Source organism: Rhipicephalus microplus, chromosome 9, assembly GCF_043290135.1.
Source record: "Rhipicephalus microplus isolate Deutch F79 chromosome 9, USDA_Rmic, whole genome shotgun sequence".
NCBI lineage: Eukaryota > Metazoa > Arthropoda > Arachnida > Ixodida > Ixodidae > Rhipicephalus > Rhipicephalus microplus.
The window spans coordinates 46,695,558-46,714,482 of NC_134708.1; the positions used below are offsets into that span (position 1 = coordinate 46,695,558).

General features: G+C 45.8%; 1 long non-coding RNA gene across 1 annotated transcript; it reads left to right on the top strand.

Annotated features, from left to right (window-relative positions):
- The first annotated feature begins 3,029 nt into the window (after positions 1–3,029).
- On the top strand, positions 3,030–18,686 carry LOC142771731 (uncharacterized). Its single transcript, XR_012886111.1, has 2 exons — positions 3,030–3,217; positions 16,990–18,686. It is a non-coding gene; the product is annotated as an uncharacterized LOC142771731 (long non-coding RNA).
- The last annotated feature ends 239 nt before the right edge of the window (positions 18,687–18,925 follow it).

Consider the following 18,925-nt stretch of genomic DNA (forward strand, 5'->3'; position numbering starts at 1 on the left):
ATCCTCTTGTCCACTTTATTGGGTATATATGGGCATTGAACCGTGTGAGTATCCGTCAGCGTGGCCAGTAGCCATTATGGCGAGTCTTTTTTTCTGCCTGTTGGCATCACGTGGCACGTTAACTTATTGTAGGCCAGCAGCTGACCAATGATTCCTCGTGTACTACCTGAAGGCATCAAGTCTACCAGGACGAGACCCTCACTATGAATGAAGAAAACCGAAATTTACGGGCTCATTTTCTTTGTTAGACACAATATTAATGAGAACTAGCTAACAATGATTCCAAGAAAAAGTATAGAGGCTGGTATCAGTTGTAATTGTAAAGTACACATGAAGAAAGAAAAGTGGGCAAAAAGGACTTTCAGTTAATGAGCTGTTTGCCGCATTGATAGCAGTTCTGAATTGCAAGGACGCATTTGACAGTTTTTTTTTTTTTCCTCTAGGCAAATGCCCGTTTATGTGTGTTGGTACAGTGATCTCCCAGTAAACCAAAATCCGCTTAACGGAACTGCTGCATAAATGGAACAACCGCCTCTGATATGATTAGCTTCATACTTTGTTCTGCCCCCCCCCCTGTTCATCTGTCAGTAAAAGGAACTCCTGTTCAATGGAACACATTTTTCCAGTTCCTTCAGGTACCGTTTCAGTTTCATCACTCCATCAAACCCTTTGCCTTCCCTGACTATGTTTCCCGTCTCTTGGTAACCATTTTGTTGCCTTTACTGTCCACCAGTTGTTTGTTCTCGCGCATTGCATGACCAGCCCAGGTCCATTTTTTTTTTTTCGTTTGATGTCAGCTAGGATATCTGCAACTCCTGTCTGCTCTATTATTGATTCTTTTGATCTCTTCATGTTATTCCTGTCATTTCACATTCCATCATCTGCTGTGTAATCCATAGTTTTTTCTCTAGTTGTCTTGTTGTTCTCCAGTCTCCACGTTTCAGCCCCTTATGTTTGAACTTGCAGTATGCAGTGGTTGTATACTTTTTGCTTTAATGATAGTGGCAGATTTCCTGACATAATTTGGGAGGGCCAGCCATACGCACTTCAGCCTATTGGTTGAAATTTCCAGAGCCCTCCACTATGGCATCTCTCATAACCATATGGTGGTTTTGAGACATTAAACACCTCATATCAATCAACCAGGCCAGGCCATTCATTATCTTGGTCTTCCTTTGCGTGCATGTACATGCACACAAACTGGTAATAAGATCTTTGCCCAACGAACTTCAATTCTTCATTAATTAAAAAGTTGACTTCATTTCTTCATATACTGCCGTGGTTGATGTATCTATATCTATCTATGTCTGCCGCTACAAAAATAAACGTGAAGGCAGCTAGTAAATGTTGTTTTTCTTATTTCCGAGGATTTTTCATGACCACATTTCTTGCAATGCCCTGTATGTCAATAAAAAAATCCCTAAACAGAGGTTAGTTGTCGAAATGTCAACTCGACATGGATTTTTTCATCGCAAGCTGCATCATCTGGCCCTTTTTCATTTTCTGTATGCCACTGCGACATAAGAAAGCTGGTGTACTTGTATTGTGTCTCAGGGCTGCAGCGACATTGCAGATGAATGATAATGATAAGTGACAATTGTCTTCTTTTTGTTGTTTTCTTTAGGAAGGGGTGTTCAGCAATGAAATGAAAAAAAATCGGAAGGGTGGAAGGTTTGAACTTCCCGAGGCCCGCCCCCTCTTCCTGGAAGCGTACGCCGCTACTGCTGTTGGGTTTTTTTTCCCCCTTTTTTGTTCTCTCACGGTACTTCGAGAGATTCATAGCTGCAGTGTTGCACAAAACTAAAAGCTTTGCCCAGAATACGGAGTTTTGGGCAAATTGGAAGGTGGGGGCATGACACGTCACAACGCTAGCAAGCTTTTTCTTTGGAGGCAAATGTTTATGAATGTGGCAAAATATCGCCGCAGTGGAGGGAGGAAACAACTTATTCTTTCCTCCGTGATTGCCACAGTGGAAGTCCCTATGTTACAAGTATAAATTTGAAGAAATGTCGTCTTTCGCAGAAAAAAAAATGTTCTACGTAGTGCATCAATCATTCAATCGTGAATATTTGACATACTACCCTGTGCTGTAGGGCTGGAAGGTATGCGCCAAACCGGCTATCCGGTTAAACCGGAGAAAAGTAAATCTGGCCTTGAAAGCCGGATAAAAAAAAAAACAAAAAAAAACTGGAACTCTGTTTATCCGGTTTGAATGAATGTGCACCCGGTTATCCGCATATTTAGTCTCGCTAAGGAACTTTTTGACATTTAAGTGCTGTTAGATGTGCACAGGCACAACATGCGCAGCTTTTAATTCATTACTGGCATAAATTAACTGTGCATGCACTTGCACACCCTGCTGATATTCATAACTAATGGAACGTTTGTGAATGGGTAATCACAGCTACTTTTCAGGAGACATTATCATTTGTAACTAACGTAATATCCCACATTAAGACAAATCAATAATGTGATAAGGTCAATAATAGCACATATCGGACTTGTACGAATGGTTGTAATGTTTTCTACAAACACGATAATCCAAAAAAAAAAAAACGAATATTTGTCGTAGCATTACAAAATAACAATCCGGTTATTCAATTACCCGAATATCACGGTATTGTTAACCGAATAACCAACCGAATATCCCGTCAATCCGGTTTTCGAAATCGAATAACTGGTTTAATGTGACGCCTTTCTGCGCGGTGGTCCGCGCGTCCTTTTTCAGTCTGTCGGTAGCGTTTGGCATCGCAGGACGGCAAGATACGATGCGCCAAAAGAAAAAAAAAAGAAACCGTCGTCGAGAAGTGTACGGTTCTACATAGCTTTACCACAGTACACCTAGAACATCACGGTCTGGCCTACGTGGCCCACAAAATGAGCTTTTGTGATGTAGCAAATAGACAAAAAAAAAACTTGTTTTTATTTTTATTTCTCTGTGGAGCTAGCTGTCAAAATAACTTCTAGGCTTATTATGTCGTCTAACCCACAGAATAATGTGGTTGGTTATTTTGTTGTTGATCGCGCTTGCCGCTGTTGTTGGGTCAAATCAAAGCACGTGGACACAGGACACCTACCAGTTTTCCGCGTCCGACGTTGCGATCGGCTTCAGTGATTTCTTCGCTTCTTGGTGTTATGTGAGGCCGCATTCACCCGAAATTGAGTCGCAACGGACTTCTAAGATCACCGGGACGCTGTGGACACAAGAATCACACCGGTGGGTGGACTATTTGTACATTAATAAGTGACTTTCGTGACGACGACGCTGAGTGAGCAGCTACAGACGCCGTCGTTCGGCCCGGCCGCGCCGTTGTTTGCGTGGTGCACAGGCACAGCGTCTCAAACATAAAATGACTTGTTCTCGCCACGTTAAGAGATGGAATATGAATCATCGAAGACCCCGGGGGACGCTGAAGAGAATAACAAGGATTCCGGGTGGATTACGGTGACTAAAAGACGATCGGATGTGAGGAGAGCCAGTAGAGCTGCTGGCGCCGGAACGCCGGCGTCTAAGACGAATGCTCAAGAACCTACGCCCGGCCGTCACAGCTTCGGAGATGTAAAGAAAAACCTTATAAGGGAAGCAAGATGCCACCGCTGCCATGTGAAGAAACTAAGGTCGTCGTGAGGCCGAGAGGCGGTCTGTGTATTAGCAAGTCTGGTGCGTCTGTCGTGGCAGAGGCTATATGGAGTGCGGCGGGGCTCGGCCCGGAAGAGAGAAGCACGGACACAATATGCCCTAATCACCTGCAAAATATTATGGTCGTCAGTACTTCGAGCCAAGAGAATGTTAAGTGCTACGTTAACGTTGAAGCTATTACGGTGGCCGGACAGCGCCACGAAGTCGGTGCATATGTTGCTGCTCCGCATGCCACCTGCAAGGGAGTCATCCATAGGATCCCTCTTAGTGATGATCCAGGAGCCATCGACCGGAAGATTGTCAACGCGAGAAATCCACTGGCCCTCGGAGCAAAAAGAATCAAGAATACTGGCGTGATCATAGTGCTGTTCGACGGGTACAAGGTTCCCAATTATGTTTCCTATGGTGGCACCCTCATCAAGTGCACTTTATACAGCAAGCAAGTTGATGTTTGCTATGCCTGCGGCCGACTAGGACACCGCTCTGACGTCTGCCCGACGCCTGACGCTTCAGTCTGCAAGGCTTGCAGACAAGCTATCCAGCAAGAAGAGGATCATGTTTGTGAACCAATATGCAGTTTGTGTGGCGCAAAGCACCTCACCGCATCCAGGGAATGCCAGCACCAATATCGGATATTCTATGTCGTCAGGCGCAGGCGAGGCCTTAGGGCCCGCGCCCTTCGGGAGAGGTCTCCATCCGTCAATGTCGATGGCTTCCTCGAGCTCAACGACTGTCATCAGCAGGGCCAGCCTGGACCATCGACTCCTGGAGGCCGATTCAAATTACGAGGGAGATTCAGAACCAGAGGCAGCTGCAGGAGTCGTTCCACGTCCAGATTGCGTCTCGGATCCCGTTCGAGATCCGGGGCCCGCTTCATGTCCAGGACACGATCTCAATCCAGGGGTGGCACCAGACCACGTCCCAGCTCCAGTGCCCGTTCCGGATCCGGTCTCGAACCTGGCCACGGAAAGGCTGACGCACCGAGCACCAGACCAAACCCCTCGCCCAGGACAGACTGCGGGCACGCACGGGGACTCCAGCTGTCCCGGGCAGTCCACGCCACCGAGGACCAGAGCAGGGGCAAGTCAAACCTAACCTGGGCCGACAGGGTTCGTAGTAATGACGGCGAGCAACCCATGTGATGCGACCCGTCCCCAGAGCATGCTAGAGATGCGGAGATATTACGATTGAAAAAGAAAAACGCCGAGCTTAAGGATACGCTTACTAAAATGGCAAATGAAATGGCAGAGTTTGAAAGAATGCTGAGCACGATGCACAGCAAAACTGAAGGCGAAACAACCGATACGCCGGTTCCGGCTCCTATTAGTGATGGGCCCATGGCAACTAAACGCAGAGCGGTAGTAAGCAAGCTTAAGAACACGGAATCTCAAGTCGAGGAGATTAAGCAAACGCTGGTTACAATTACAGAGAACATTAAGATGGTGGCAGAGAGTGTAGCTAGCCTCACGGAGAGTGTTGGGCAGATGCAGGCTGCACTCGGTGACCCAGTAGAGGGGCTTAGGGTAATGAACGAGCGCATCATTGCGCTAGAAATTCACGCCAAACTGCCTAAATCTGCGCCACAGGGTGCGTCACCTAACAACGTGGAAATGGCCATTCCCGTACAAGTCGATAGCCGAAGAGCTTATTATGAAGATGAACAGATTTTTCGAACAACACTGACTCCCCAGGGCGGTGATCAAAGTAGAATCCATTATGGATAACGATAAAGAAAGACACTGTCTGTATTTGGCAATGGAACTGCAGGGGGTACGCTGATAAAAGAGCACACTTGCAGCAGTACTTTAGAACAATAACGAAGAAACCTCAAATTATAGCGCTTCAAGAGACCTTAGCTTCTTCAGCATCCCTTTCTGGTTACGGGACGGTCCCTGGTCAGTCAGGAGGACGAGGTGTCTGCACACTTATGAGTAAAAAGCTGACGCACGTCGCCCACAACTTGCAGATGGCCAGATGCAATATCGAATATGTAATGGTATAGATCCTACTTCACACACCATGGCGCAATCAGCGGAAAAACAGTGTTTTTGTTTTGAATGTCTACAGTAACCCCAGGCACAGGCGCCAGCATTTCAAGACGTTGCTTGAGAGGGCAGTTGAATTAGCCGGTCCTCGGCCCCTTGTCATAGTCGGTGACTTCGATGCACCACATGGCTTATGGGAATACGTGTATGAGACGAGAAAAGGTCGTGACCTCTGGCAGGACGTCACCGAACTAGACCTTACCTTAATCACTGATAAGGCTTTTCCTACGCGGATAGGCAACTCTGCGACCAGAGACACGACGCCAAACCTCGCTTTCATCAAGAATGTCGAAAAGACTACATGGGCTAACACCGCCATGGATTTTGGCAGCGACCACTACGTTCTACAAACTTCTATTATAGTGGACCGTAGCAGAGTCCGAGAGTTCACGGTGGTTGACTGGGTCTTTTTCGCAGCATCCGCGGTACAAGGGCCAGTGCTCCTGATAATTTCGAGGAATGTTGCGAGGGCATCCGCAGAGATACCACCACTGCCACCAAGAAGATAAAGACAGATTTAAATGTGGAGAAGATGGACAGTAGGCTTGCCCACCTGCTCGAAGCCAAGACAGCTCTATTTTCTCGATGGAAGAAGCAGAGGCACAGCCGTAGGCTGCGGCAAAGAATATCAAAGTTGAACAAAGAAATCGAACAACATTGCGACACACTGTGCACACAGCAGTGGGACGAGTTGTGCGAGTCCGTCGACGGTCAAATCAGAAATGGCAAGTCCTGGCACCTTCTGGAGCACCTCCTGGACGAGCACAGCACTAGAGCCAACCAGACACACTTTAGCCCGTGCCCTTCACGAAGCCACCAAAGATCAGGGGGTTGACAAACTCGTTACCCGATTAGTTTCCAAGTACCTGTCGGTCGAACGAGAGGATGAAGACGGCGTGTTCCCAGAGTATGGCGGTTCTCCTCTACCCGAACTAGACGAAGACTTTTCAGAGGCCGAAATCAGGAGAGTGATACGAATGCTCAATCGCAAGTCGGCACCAGGGCCAGACGGGATCACGAACAGAACCCTCAGAAACCTCGACGACGCATCCATAGAACATCTAACTGGTTTCATCAATGAAGCATGAAAAACGGGAAGGGTTCCTGAGGAATGGAAGCTAGCTGACACCGTACTGATTCCCAAGCCAGGAAAGTCTCCTAGCGTTGAGGATCTTCGCCCCATTTCCCTCACGTCGTGCGTGGGTAAGGTGGCAGAGCACGCAATTCTCAACAGACTTAACGACTACCTGGAGGGAAATGAGATTTATACGCACAATATGATTCGGTTTCGTACCGGCCTTTCAATGCAGGATGCAATGCTGCTCATTAAGCACCCAGTCCTTGATGGATACTCTGCGTCTCTCATAATCATATGATGGTTTTGGGACGTTAAACACCACAAATCTAATCTTGATGGATACTCTAGAGATATAAAGGCTCGTCTTGGCCTAGACCTAGAAAAGGCCTTTGACAACATCAAGCACGAATTCATCTTGGAGACTGTGGCGAAACTCGAGCTTGGGCCCAGGCTGTACAACTACATCAAGTCCTTCTTGTCTGGAAGAAAAGCGAGGCTGCGCATCGGGAACTTCTTCTCTGACGACATATCACTCAGACATCGAGGCACGCCCCAGGGGTCTGTGATTTCTCCAGTGCTGTTCAATCTCTGCATAATCGGACTGTCGAAAAGACTGGCTAGCGTGGACAGCATCAAGCATACCATCTACGCCGATGACATCACAATTTGGGGCGTTGGCGGCAGCGAAGGCCGGGTGCAAGATGCCCTTCAAGAAGCAGTCGCCGAGGTGGAATTGTACTTGCGCCAAACGGGACTCAGATGCTCGCCCGCCAAGTCGGAGCTCCTGCTCTATAGAAAAGAACGAGGTGGCCGACCAAAGGGATGGAAACCCCGTCGAAGAAAGCGATATACACATTTACACGAATGACGGCGAGGAAATCCCGAGGGTAGACACCATCCGGATTCTCGGCATGTTTATTGAAGCGAAGGGTGGCAACGGTACTGCTCTGCGGAAGATTGTCGCCAAGACTGACAACGCTTTTCGAGTCGTCAAAAGAGTCTCCGGGAGACATAGAGGCCTTAATGAAGACAATTTGTTAAGGCTCATCAATGCGTTCGTGCTCTGTCACTTTACCTACACCGTTGCCATGCACAACTGGCTTAGGTCGGAGTGGGACAAGCTCGACGTGATTATCAGAAAGACCGTCAAGAAAGCAGAAAGCACTGGGGCTTCCCGTACTCACACACACCGAGAACTTGCTCGCGCTCGGTGTGCACAACTCTGCTGCCGAGATAGTGGAAGCGCAGCAACGCTCGCAGCTGGCTCGCTTGTCCACTACGACGGCTGGTCGGCGCATACTTGGCGAGCTAGGTTTTAACCCAATGGAGCTGGAAACAAATAATGTGCGTATGTCAAAACATACAGGAAAACGTCATTGTTGCCCCAATACCCCGCAACACTCACCCTGTACACAATGAGGGACGTCGTCGGGCAAGGGCGACGGCTGTACTGAAGCAACTGGGAAAAGGTGGCGTAAATGCAAGTTTCGTTGACGCTGCAGCATATCGAGATGTCAAAAAGTTCGCAGCGGTGGTTGTGGACCAGACGGGCTCAACTTCGAACTGCGCCGCGGTACGCACAACGAATCCCCGGGTGGCCGAACAAGTGGCCATCGCACTCGCTCTGCTAAATGGTCGGTGCGAAGAAGTGTACAGCGACTCCAAATCCACAGTCAGAGCCTTTCACAAGGGCCGCATATCAACACAGGCAGCCAGAATCTTGAACAGCTCCACCAGCTATACGATTGTCCCTCATACCATACATTGGTTCCCCGTGCATGTCGGCTGCATAAACGGCGCTGCACTGAACCCGAACGAGTCGGCCCACACAGCAGCGCGCGCACTCACTGACCGCGCTGCTCGACCTGGGCGACGGCTCCAGTGCCGACGACGTGGGACATAAAGACACACCTACTACACACAACGAGATTACCAAGTATTACTACATGGCGAGGTGGGCATTCCCAATGCCACATTCAAAACTCAATAGAGCACAGGCCGTCTCGTTGCGCTTACTTCAAACCCATTCGTACCCGTCGTTAGCATATCTAAATGCAATTTATCCTCACAAATTCCCTGATGCCGCTTGCGGGCAGATCGCTACGTTAGCACACATGCTCTGGGAGTGCGGGTCGCTTGGACCGACTTATAGCAAACCCGAGTGGGATGCGCTTCTGCACAGCCCAGAACTTCAGGACCAAATCCTGGCCGTCCAGTGTGCCCGTGACAGGGCCGTCAGGCTAGACCTGCCGGTCCCCACGTGGGAGTAGCCGGGTCACGCGTGGCAACCTCAGCGTCTGCACTGGACCATAATAAAGTTGTTCTCACTCACTCACACAGAGCACGTGGGTCAAAGTTTCTTGCAAATGACATCGATGGGGACAAGAGAGAGCAATACTCCGCAGCGTATGCGACCCTGCCATCGCTCGCTCCTTTCGTTCTCCTGGCGCACTACCGGCTGCGGTCTGCGAAAAGATCAACTGCAGGCCTCTGTCAAACCACTTTTTTAACAGCTTTTTTCTTTTTCCTGGGAGTCCGGACTTCATCGAAGAGTAGTTACACCTGTAGTGTTTTCAAACCATTTCTTACCGTCGCTGACAGTGCAGTGATTCAAGTTTGGAACGCAGGAACAGCTTTCCTCTTGAGAGTCCGGTCTACATCGAAGAGGGGTTACACCTGTAGTCTGTGGTTCGCCTGCTTCTCCTGAGAACTCGGGCGAATATGTTCGCTTCATAGGTGTGTACTCGTCCAAATTCTGTTACAGTGAGGCGTGAATATTAAAAAGAAAGCCTTTGCAATAAGGATACTGCGGACAGCTCGCATCCAACCGTCTTGTTCACACGATGAGTGCCACCTCTGTAAGCAACGAAGCCACATCGTGAAAGTATGCGGCTCACGGTACTGCTGAACCCAATTCACCTGGTTATTCTAGTACATTTTAACTTGGTGGAATTTTGGTGGAAGGGAAGTCGACGAGAGCCATCGCGAGAACGCTGTGTATGGCGTGTTCGTGCTGTGAGGTGACTAGCCAGCCTTGACTATGGAAATGTGCAGCAGCGGAAGCCGAATAGGCCAATAAAGTGCGGTGCGTAGACGTGCGCAGGGTTCTCAACCACTTGGAAGGAAGTCAAGTTTCATTGTAGAATCCTGAAGAAAGCAAGCGACACAAAAGTCTAAATGAGAAGGCGTGCTTTTCAAAACGGCCGGCCTTTATTCCCCGGCTTAGAGTAAAAAAGGGAAGTCTCGACATTAAACATCAGGAGACCTCGTCCGCCGTTATCGTCAAAAAAACTGCGTAGGCGTGGCCCTGCACTTTAAGTCGTGATGGTAGCACCCCTCAGACGACTAGGAGTCGACTGTTACCCCTGTGCACACACCCATTGTGCAGTGGGATCAGCTGTCACGATCAGACTATCTGGAAACTGCACATATCGAAGAGGACTCTGCATCCTATTTGTCGTCACTTCTGGGCTTACAAGAACAGAAAGAATTTGTTGGGCAAACCAACAGTGAGTGTGCAAATGAAAGAATGTGAGCATCGTCTGCCATTGGTTGCAGGGGATATAACAGATATCAGGCTTACGCACGGGGTCTGCTTCAATCTCTTGTGCATAAAAGCCTGAGTGGTATCCATAATGCACGTCCGCCACATTGAGCTGCTAGTGGCGAAATGAAAGCGTTGCTCAAGAAGCATTCGACACTCTTTAGCCCTAACTTGGAAGGAGAGATGAGCTCCCATGTGGAACAGAACACACCCTTAGGCACCACTACAACTCTTGAGAGCATTGCAAGTACTCTTTTCATGAAGACCAAAGGTGATGCGGGCAGGAGACAAGTCGAGCCATTTTCCAGCTTGCATACCACTCAAATTGGGCGACACGTGAATGAAGAATCGTTAAAGTTGTGTCGGAACTACAAGAGCACAGTTGACTGTGTAGTGGAGTGGCAAATGTATCCCCTGGCTGCAAACACCAGAACAGCTCTTTGTGAAGCCTACTTGGTGCTCGTAGTTTTTGTGGTTAAAGCTTCTGATGAGGTGTCGATGGAAAGGCAGCCGACTTGTAAGTTGCTACACATTGTGCGTTTCTTGCTTCCAGTATGGTGCAGTAGAGGCTGCGGCTCATTGTTGGTTATGTACACTATGTACTTGTACATTTTATGTGCAGATGCACTTGACGATGTAAAAGATTGCATCTACTTAGGACAGGTAGTAACCGCAGAGCCGAACCACGAGATTGAAGTTACTAGAATAAGAATGGGCTGGAGCACATTCGCCAAGCACTCTGAAATTAAGATTGGTAGATTGACACCATCTGTCAAGAGGAAGGTAAATAACAGCTGCATCGTGCCAGTACTTACCTACGGAGCAGAAACCTGGAGTTTTACGAAGTGGGTTCAGCTTAAATTGCAGACGTTACAGCGAACGGTGGGAAAGGAAAATGATAGGCGTAACCTTAAGAGACAAGAAGAGAGCAGAGTATGTCAGAGAACAAACGGGTGTTAAGGACATCATAGTCAAAATCAAGAAGAAATGGTCATGGGCAAGACATGTAGTGCAAAGGCAAGACAACTGCTAGGCATTAAGGATCACAGACTGGATTCCAAGAGAAGGCAGACGGCTGAAGGGGAGACTGAAACTTAGGTGGGCAGATGAGATTAGGAAGTTTGCAGATATAAAGTGGCAGCAGCAAGCACAGGACTGAGTTGACTGGCGGAACATGGGAGAGGCCTTTGTCCTGCAGTGGGCGTTGTCAGGCTGATAATGATGACAATATGTATAGTCGGCCACAGTATAATATGGACCACCCGAGCACATGCCGAAATTATGCATAAAAAAACGAGGAACAGTGCGAACCTGATGCCAAAATAACAGAGACTGACCAAGCGCCGACTTACAACCAGAGCTTTATTCTGATCAAGGCGGTTATACACAAGGAGGCCTGTATCATGAAATGATGTGGGGATGATCCATGTGCATATGAGTTCATGGTTTAAGTGCATATACATACTACCTTGCACAGTATAAAGATTTGGTTTCAAGTTAGTGCTAGGTCCGTCTTTAACACGTGCCTTGCACTGTTTCTCGTTTTCTATAAACATGTACCAAATGCAAATGAGTTCTGCGGAAAGCCGCAAGGTGGCGGAAGGGTTAAGAAGGGGAACAATGACAACTACCCATTTGTAGCACGAAGTCACAAAGAAATTCGTGTGGATTTCTTGGAAAGAAAAGCTTCTAGTTGGCAAAAATTTGTCCTGGTCCAGGTTTACAACTCGGCACCAATGCCCGGGGCGGTTGCTCTACCAATTGAGCTAACCAAGAAGGCAGCAATTGACAATTGTGTTCACGTGCTTCGAGTTGTCGATGAATTCGCGCTCGCCCTGTCAATTGTCAAGAGCAGTCACCCCAGAAAGGCGTAGGTCCCGGGCTCGAACCCCGGACCAGGACAAAATTTTTTTTCTGAGAAATCCGTGTGGACTTTCTTGCGGCTTCGTGCTACAAACGTGTGGTTGTCTTCCCTTTCTCATGTACCAGCTTACCAAAATACTAAACACTTTGCATACTGAATACTATTGCATCCGCCCTGTGAAATTGCCATCCGCATCGTCTGGTGTCGAGCCGTTTGTTGGTAGCAGCTCCTCTGTTGAATACAGGCCACAGCTATGCCCTCGACAGCACACAGCTCGCCATTAGAAACTTCAGATGGCAATTTCGGTGTGCACTCCAGTGGTTCGTATTATTTGCAGCTCAGTGTGCATGGAAGAACTGTTGTATAAATTGGATAGAGCTCTCGTGTTCCTGGCCTACGTCTTAATTGGTAAAAGGGATGTCACGCTGCAAGGTGCTAGAAAGCTAGAAGTCGTATGCACAGATTGTCCACAACGACACAGTAAGAAAAAAAACATGGTTGCGTATAATTTGGGCGTACCATTCTTGCCGTTCAAGTATGAGCCAACTTGCCCAGCAACAAGTTTTGTTGCAGAATACTAGTTTCTGAGAACTGCTGCAGAGAATCTATGTAAATGATCTGCCAGTGAAATCTGTGTTGAGGAAGTGTTTTACTTCAGATTGTCAGTAAGGTTTGTAGGGACGCAAGTGATTGAAAACAAAGTCCACACGACTCGCTAGGTTCCACCACTGACATGCGAAAAAGTACTTTTAAGTATTTTTAGGAGATTTGAGCTTTTCTAACAACTTTGATAGGAGCAGCTCGAAGTTTAGGAGTGGCATTGGTTTGAGACAGGCAGAAGCAGTTCAGTGAGAGAAAAATCCACTGGTCGCTCGCGCCAGTCAATTGCGATATCAGTGATCCCGTAGTGCTTGCCTGTGCCATGTCGCCTAATGTACTAGGCACCTTGCTGAGTCATGTGGGTGGAGATGGCAGAGAGAGGCCAGTTGCATGTACGTCGACAACCATAAACTTAGCCGAAAAAAGCTATGCTTACGCGTACTGGGAAGCACTTGTCAAATGCCTTGCTGAAGTTTAATCTCTTCCTGTAAGTAAGGCTCTTCATAAATGCGACAAATCAGAGGCCGCTTTTAAGACTTGGTCCATGCTAAGCCCATTCAACGAGCGCGGTCACCATGTATGCTGTATTTCGTCTCTCATGTCAGCATGCGACTACAAAATCGAGTACCTAGCGGCGGAATATCTATGCAGTGCTAACGTCTTCAGCCATCCACCACGGAAGGCCAGAAAAACAGAAGAGGGGGAAGGACATCACCACGGAATGGAAATGAAAGAAATCGCACCTGAAGTGACATCTAACGCAAAGAGTGGGCTGACGTAGAAGGACAATGGTCCACAACCGAGTAAACATGAGTGGCCAGAGCTGAAGCTACCAGAAGAATTTGTGGCACTCAAGTGGGAGCACCCTGCATACACTGGTTGCCCGCAAAGCAGTCTTGTCACTCTTCACCCAGGCAGGTAGCATGTCATGGAAATTCTTCCCAGACCTCATCCAGGAATCGTCAAGATGGAGTAACACGCCTAAGGAACATGGTTGCCAGGACCAAGTGTTGCTGACAAATAAAAAAAAGTACCAGAAATCAGCCGACTTCAACAAAGAGCAGTAACAGTGGGCACACTTGGGTGAAAGTAACTGTTGATTTTTCATTTTAATTACTAAATGCAAAGGCTCACTTGGCAAAAATGCAAATAGGTAGAATGTGAACGCTGTAGAGACAGATAAGAAAGACTGAAACCCGCCTTGCCCTAGTTGAACACTTCTTTTTTATGCTAATGAGCAGCCCTGCCTTTCACCTGCTTCGCGCGTCTTTGTGCAGCATTGGGCTTCCTGCCAATGTATTAACATGGTATATTCAACAATATCAAGGTCAGAATTGTTGAGATTAAAGCACGCATTGCTGACTTCATCATCTCTTGCATGATAACAAAATGCCTTTTGCTGTTGTAAAAATAATGCTCGGTTCAACTGTCTTTCATGATCTTTATTTAAGCAACGACAGCAACAACATTTCGATGGTCTTGAAAATGATTAAAGCACGAATGTTCTAAAGATAAGAGTTGGTGAAGTTCAAACAGAAACAGAAGTGCTCATATTTGTAGTCAGCTTCTTGCGTGACTGTGAACTCTGAGCACTTAACATTCCTGAGTCATAGTTTTGACTTACCCTTAATAAGTTGTGCAAGCACCTCTTTGGACATCTCATTTTTAATCATGAAAGCAGAGCATGCATATTGGGGAGTGCGGAGTTCAGTTCACCAGAAACAGTTTAGAGTCGCAATAAGCAATAGATTGTATATGTACTTGTAGAAAAAAAAATTATTAATAATTTTTTAAAAATGATTCTATGAAGTCATGTTCATTGGACATCTTCTATGAAGATGTGTACACCATACTTGTACTCATCACAGAAAATTATTCAACCTTATACATTTACATTGAAATGTAACTGAAATTATTAACCATGGCTTCAAGTGATTGGGTGAGTGCTGAAATGTAAATTATTGCATTTTAATTATTTAACTACTGACCTTGAAAAGACTCACAAGGAAATGTAGTGAATTTATTTAAGTTGATAAATTGTACTCTTAGAACTCTAGTGTTCTTAACTTTCACCATTTTAGCTTTGATAAGACGGTCTATACAATAAAGGGCAAAGTGTCGCCTTTTAATTCCGCAACGAAATCTTTGCATGTTTTGCCACAGATTTCCAAGTGTGTGTTTTCATATTTCAGCCACATTTGCAAAGTGAAATTCCCTTGGAACTTGGTGCGTTAAGTCCATGTCTTTGCCCCCCCCCCCTCCAGAGGGCAATCTACTTCATTTTTACCCAGCAAAAATAATATAGGTCCAATGTGCGTGGTAAAATTCAATCACTTCATGGTGACAGATAACAAGAACTTTAAGATGGTATCTCCAACTGAATTTTCTTGCGTTTTGTTGCTTACCAATCACCTTCTTGAACTAAACAGGGTGGTTTTGGCATTCCAAAAGAGTAATGCAACGATATGAAAATAATCGGTATTATTAGTGTCGCTTTAATGTTCAAGAAAATGAAAGGACCTACCCTGTCTATGTCAGTGCACGCTGTGTAGTCCCTCGTGCACTTTTTATGTCCTTGTTCCATGTGAAAACACTTGTGAAAAGCGTAAAGTTACACCTTGTGCCTATGCTAAAGAAGGGCAGCTTTGTGCTGAAACGTTATGTGGAGGCCTGTGCCTGTTCATTGGCTCAATACTCACATTTGTGTCCTTTTTGAAATGCACTGCTTTGTTATTATTTATTTATTTATACATACTGCAGCCCTATTCAGGGCTATCGCAGGAAAAGGACGTTATATAATACTAGGCAACAGAGAAAAAATACAAACAAATAATACAAATTGTGAAGCAAGTATACTCGTAACAAAGCAAAAGTAAAAATGAAGTTATGTACGTGTCAGTAAGATATTCATCGACAGCAACTATGAAGTTGGTTAGCAGTAAGGAGCGAATGCTACCAGGCAGGGAATTACACAGTTCTATTGCACGCGGAAAAAAACTGTGTTTAAAGGTATTAGTACGAGAAAAGAAAGGTGTTACATTCAAAGCGTAGGAACTGCGGGTACAACTACCATCAGTAAATGTGATGAGGTTACCATGGCCAAGGCCAGAGGAGGAGTTAATAATTCCGTATGAAAATTTTAAAGCTTCGTCTTGGTATCGCGAGAGTTGTGATGGGATGTTTAATGATTGAAGGGCTGTGGTCGGCGAGAAGTTAAAAAAAAAACACTTCCAGTATGTTCATCACAAAGGGTAAAATGTTACCAATCCCCAATTTCCTACCATCAGTACCCAATGTGGCCATGCCAACATTGATGGAAGCGTTGCTCCAAACTGCTCCGAAAGAGAAATGTTGCTCCAAAGAGTAATTCATGTTAGTAATTGCTCCAAACTTGCTCCAAAATGACACTGAGAGATTGAGAATTACGAACTTTTATTGTTATACCCACCCATACGCCCTAAAGAAACTGAAAAGAATCTGTGTACTATCGTCCCAGTATGCTGCTAGTGTGCAGAATTATCGGCTCTGATCTCATTTATGCAACAAGAGTTTGCGTATATGCATATAACTCATCTGGCTGCTTTTCTTTTTTTTTTTCAGCTAGACATCCAGTCTAGTGTGGCAAATTGTCAAATGAGCAGAATTGCTTTTATCTGACATTGATAATCTACTATTTATTTGGCAACATACGTGCAAATGTGGTGGTTACTTCTAAATTGTGGCACTGAGCTTTACCAGTTTGATTTCATTTCTGCCACAAGTACTAGTATATTAAGCATAAAGCGTATTTCATGGTACATCTTTGGCTACCTGCTATTGTTTTCCACGTGAAATTTATTTTGACTATTGTCTGTTCAAATATATTTCATAAGCAGTATTAATATTTATGAGATGTTCTGGCAATGCTCTGAATTCCAATTAGTGTATGGAAAAATTTAATATCTTCTCTAAACTAGAATTTTTTTCTGCTCTGAAAACACTTGAGGTTGCTCTAAAGTGGGTCTTTTCCAGCTCCAAAGTATGCTTTAAAAAATAAAAAGGCACTTCCATCACTGTATCAAGCTGTAGCAGCAAAGTTGCAGAAGTGGGCCAGCATGGATTGCTAAGATGATGGAGCAACTATTTAGCATACTGTTTTGCTCGTGTCAACATTGAAATCGGATGAGTGAATTGTAAGAGTTCGGTTCGGCTTTAAACGAGACCTCTGTATTTTTGCAGGTGTGTCTGTTCATCTGCGGAGAATCATACAAGCTGCACACTTCAGGCCATGGATTGAAGTGTGAACCCACAAGGAACTGCACACTTTGATTGGCTGCGTGCAGTCACGTGTGCTTTATGTTGGTCGAGATCAACAGACTGCTCAAACCTTATGAACGCTGTGTTTGCTCCGCTGTTTATACTGAAGGGATTGACAGCGTGAAAGTCATTTCGCTCCTTTCACTTATGGCAATTGATTATGACACCATGTTAAGTTCTGCAAGTTCATATGCTAAAGAAGTTAGCTGCTTGCCTTGCTTCGTGTAACAATCCAATTCGTTGCTATTGTAATTATTGCTTTTCCCTTACAATGTAACTGTGACTATGTTTATGTTTCTTTATCAGATTACGGGACACCGATTTTGCTTGTGTTATGTTTATCATTTGCAGCAATCTGTGCGCTCGTGATCTGAAGACTATGTTCATGAGTGAAGCGGGTGTAAGTTTTTTTAGGCTGATAAGTTCATTGTGCAGTGTGTCGTGGTCGAAGTACCTTAATATTTAAATATGTTTGTATGACTTTCAATATGTAGCTTCAATGCATAGTTGTCCTACCTATTCAGGATAATGAGCCATTCTATAAATAGGAACAACGCAGAATACCTATTTGCATGTGGTTGTGTGACTGAAACATTGTATGGTGAGTAAGTTCCTTTAGCCATGAGGTGCACATGGCATACTTAATTTTGCTGTGCCATTCCTCCCTGCTTAGCTTCCAGCACTTTTGTTGAAACGAGAAAAGAGAAAATTCAATTGCAGCGTGCGACGAATCTTTGTAACTCTGCTCGTTCTGGACGAATTCTAAAAATCTTTGCAGCGGTGAATTCGTGAGCCAATAAGCTCCTTTAGTGTATCCTTTCCATGGCGTCTTGAAAAATTGTTCCAAGGCCCCCTTAAGCATAGCATTTATTTAAAACAAATGGGAGCCTCTGTGATGAATCTGTTGTTTGTTACCACTGCAGCAACAGGAGGTTTGAGTAAACCAGCTTGGCCACACTTTAATAAAGGGGTACCAACACGAACTTTCAAAGGAGAGTTTACTCTACCATGCAAGGCTCCTATATGCAGAAACGCCTGGGTCAATTGTGAAGGTCAGCAAGGGCTGATTAGACATTTCATTTTCACATTCAAGGGATTTTCGAGGGGCACACCATGTCATCTCTAATGTGATGCAATGTTACATGTCGACTCTCGAGATTTCATTTTCCAGTACAGCTGCTTCTCATGACATTAGGCATTGCGACATTCAAAGTGGACATTATGCCTCACAAAAAACATTCAATATGGCTCCACGTGTGTGGCCAATAGAGCCAGATGGGGAGCAGCCATGAAAACCTGAGACCTTGTGTGAGAACATTGAAAGAATGTCATGTCATTTTGCAATTAAAACATACAGAAAAAACCGAAACTAGCTTTTCAAAACATACTGCACGCTTGTCAGTCCATTTTATATGCTCTGGAGAGGGTGACCTTCTGTTTGAAGCAAATAAAAGAACAAACGAAAACTTTCATGCCGGTACCATTTTAGCAAGTGCAGCAGCCCGTCTCGATCACAGTCAAGTTTCTCGTAGTGTGTGAAATAAACGTCGCTTCTGAAACGGCGGGTTTCTTCAAAAACTTGTGGTTAGGGTTTAAATCATCGCCCAGTGTATGAAATAGCTTGGCATTGCTTTCCCTTTCTCTCTGTGGCCCTGCAGGTTCCCCATCCAAAATGGCGCACGAGGAGTACCATTCGCTCGTGTCCTTTCAAGACGGGCTCCATTCTTGCCGACAGTGCACTTACGTGACCAGGTACAAAACACACATGAGAACGCACCTTCTGAGGCACTTGGGCAAGCGCCCCTTCGAGTGCCACTTGTGTCCGTCCACATTCACCGAGAGGTCCAAGCTCAAGCTT